Raw genomic sequence first — 2,836 nt, forward strand, 5'->3', positions numbered from 1 at the left:
AGGCCGTCCACAGCGCACCTGGTGTCCGTGGTGTTGCGGGTCTGCTCTGTGTTCCCCGTCTCGTTCCACCGCACCTTGTAGACGTAGCCGTCCCCGACCAGATCCTCTGGCTTGGTCCACCCCAGGGTGAGGGACGTGGGGGTCCGAGCCTCCACCCTCAGCTCCCGGACGGCCTGGAGGGCTGCGGGGGACGGGGCCGGTCAGCTCCGCGGCACCCCGTCCCTCCTCCCGGGCCAGGTCCTCAGCCCGGAGACGCCCCTCGGCCGTCCTGGGCCACCCCACCCGGGCAGCCCCCGAGGGAGGGGCGAGGAGCAGGTGGGTCACTCACCCACAGCGCACGTCCAGCAGCACAGGCCCTGGGGAGGGGCAGACAGTGAGGCCGCTGGGCCGGGGCCCGGGCGGACCAGCTGGGCTCGGGCCTGGCCGCCGGGAGGGCGGCTCCAGCCCGTGGTGCCCCTGGGCCCTGGTGCTGGCACCCTGGGGTGTTTCGGGGGGGCAGGAGTGGTGGGAGTGGGCGGGCGGGTCTGGGAAAGGCCGGCTGGGCCGCAGGTAAGGTGAGAGAATCATGGCTGTGGAGACGGGCCAGGGAGGAGGACACCCAGGCCCAGGGCTGGAGCCGGTCTGAGGGGGGCGGGGCCTTGCCTCTGGTCTGAGGGGGCCTGGACCCCTCCCCCCCACCCACCCCCACCCCAGGCCCTAGGGCCTAGGCTAAGCGCTGGCCTCCCTGCTGTGGGGAGGGGGCTGAGGCCTGGACCCAGGTCTGAGGGGAGGGGCAGGGCCTGGACCCATGGGTGGGGAGGAGGCCGGGGCTCTGCCCCCCCCCCGTGGCCCCCCCACCTGTCCCCGCTGAAGCGCCGCTCCGCACACCTGACAGTGCAGAGTCCGGGTGCCAGACTCCCTAGCAGCGCTCCCCTTGAACTCCGCGCTCTCCCTTGGGGAACCCAGTGGGACCCCAACCCCAGGGTCCTGCAGGGATCCCCGTCCCCTCTCCCAGGCCTGGGGGACTCACCAGCAGTGCCAGGCCCCCCCAGGCCCCGCGGCCCCCGCCAGTGCCCGTCATGCCTCAGATGTGGAGGACCCAGGAGGCCCAGCCCTGGACCTTCCACCTGGTGGACTTTAAACGCAGGTATGTCCCTCCAGCCCGCTGGCCAGGGGCGGGGAAGGAGAGGAGGAAGTGCGGCTCCGGGCCCTTCCCCGCCCCTGCTCCCCCACCGGGGTCCTGTCCCAGGCCTCCTCTCCTCTCTGCACCCCTAGCTGACCAAGAGGCGCCCCCAGCCAGTGGTGTCTGGCCTGCTCTTGTGGGTGGTAGCTCTGGGCACAGCCGGGTCCAGGTCACTCCCTGCCCATCTCTCGGGCCGCTGGGCTGAGAGGCGGGCGGAGGCTGGCCCCTAGCCGGCCCTCCCCTACTCTGGCCCGGCCCCCCCCCCTGCACCCAGGGCTGGGCTCCTCCCGGTCACAGCCAGGCTCCTCGGCTCCTGCATCACCAGAGTCCACCTGCCGCGCACACCTGCAGCAGCCGCATGCATCCGCGCCCACACCCCTTCCCGTGTGTGAGCAGGTGACTCCCCCTTACAGACAGGAGAGCCCCTGGCTCCGTGGAAGGGCCCCGCGTGCGCCCCATGCGGCTGCGAGCCCAGCTCAGCCCCGCAGCCCACCCTCCCCGCTCAGCCCCAGGCCCCGGGGCCAGGGAGCTGGGGCGTCCCGAGGCCCTTCCCGTCTGCGCACACAGTGGCTCTGCCCCACGCCGTGAGGCCAGGCTGGGGGTGCCCGGGCCGGCGCTCTGCTTCCCAGCTTCCCTGCCTGCCAGCCTGGTCCCTCCCCGAGAGGAACTAATGGACAGGCGCCCGGTACCCGAGGCCACTGCCGTGGCGTCTGGGCTCGGCAACACCTTGGCCCACGTGAGAAAGGCTGATCTGAGTGCTCTCCCTCACGTTTGATGGGAGAGGGTGGCAGCTCTGGGTCGGGCTACTCAGCACAGGCTGGAGCACACGGGCCGAGGTCCGAGCGATGGACGCGCCCCAGTCAGGCTCAGCTGGGAGGTGTTGGGGCGCGCCAGGTGTCTCAGCCCGCAAGCACCCTCCAGCTCAACATCCCCAGCAGCACAGGAGCCCGGCCCTTGGTGAGCCTCCACGGACACAGATCCGAAATCCAAACTAGTCCTTTCTCGTGGCTGAGTAATACTCCGCCGTGGGGTGACCCTGGTGTCTCCTAGTGCTGGGTGCCTCTGAGCAACGCAGTCGACCGTTTCCTTGGGGTGCAATGCTGAGGCCATCACACAGGCCCACCCGGGGCCGCCCCCTCCAGCCCAGATGGCGCATCCACTGGCCACCTGTACAACCCACCGTTGACCAGAATGTGCTATGTGACACAAGCCACACAACTGGGTACAACTGTTTATGTGGAGGATGGTCAGGGGTTGATGGGCAGGACGTGTCTACTCTTAGCCGCGGTGAGCAGCCTGGCAGAGTAGTCAGCGCCAGCCTGGACGTGGGTGTCCGCTCTGCGGACACGCCGTGCTGTGTGCCCAAGAGAGGCAGGCGTTGACCTCTCCCAGTCTCTAGGCCCTTCCCTGGTGGACACTCCTCACCCAGGGCGGGTCAGGACCCTCCACTTCCCGCAGGGTCATGGCCTGTCGCCCCACGCTCTGCACCCCCAACCCCTCAGCTCTGCGTTGTCTCCTTCACCCTCGGGAGCCACGGCCCTGTGAACAGCCACATCTGCGGGCTGGGCAGGGGCGCACGCTGAGAGATGGGGCGGGACAGGGGTGCGGACCCTGGGTCTCAGGGAGTGGCCGGGTTCTTGCCGCTGGGTCTGAGGGGCGGGGCCTGGGCTGGGG

Source organism: Condylura cristata, unplaced genomic scaffold (assembly GCF_000260355.1).
Source record: "Condylura cristata isolate star-nosed mole 26May11 unplaced genomic scaffold, ConCri1.0 scaffold00041, whole genome shotgun sequence".
In the NCBI taxonomy this organism is placed as follows: domain Eukaryota; kingdom Metazoa; phylum Chordata; class Mammalia; order Eulipotyphla; family Talpidae; genus Condylura; species Condylura cristata.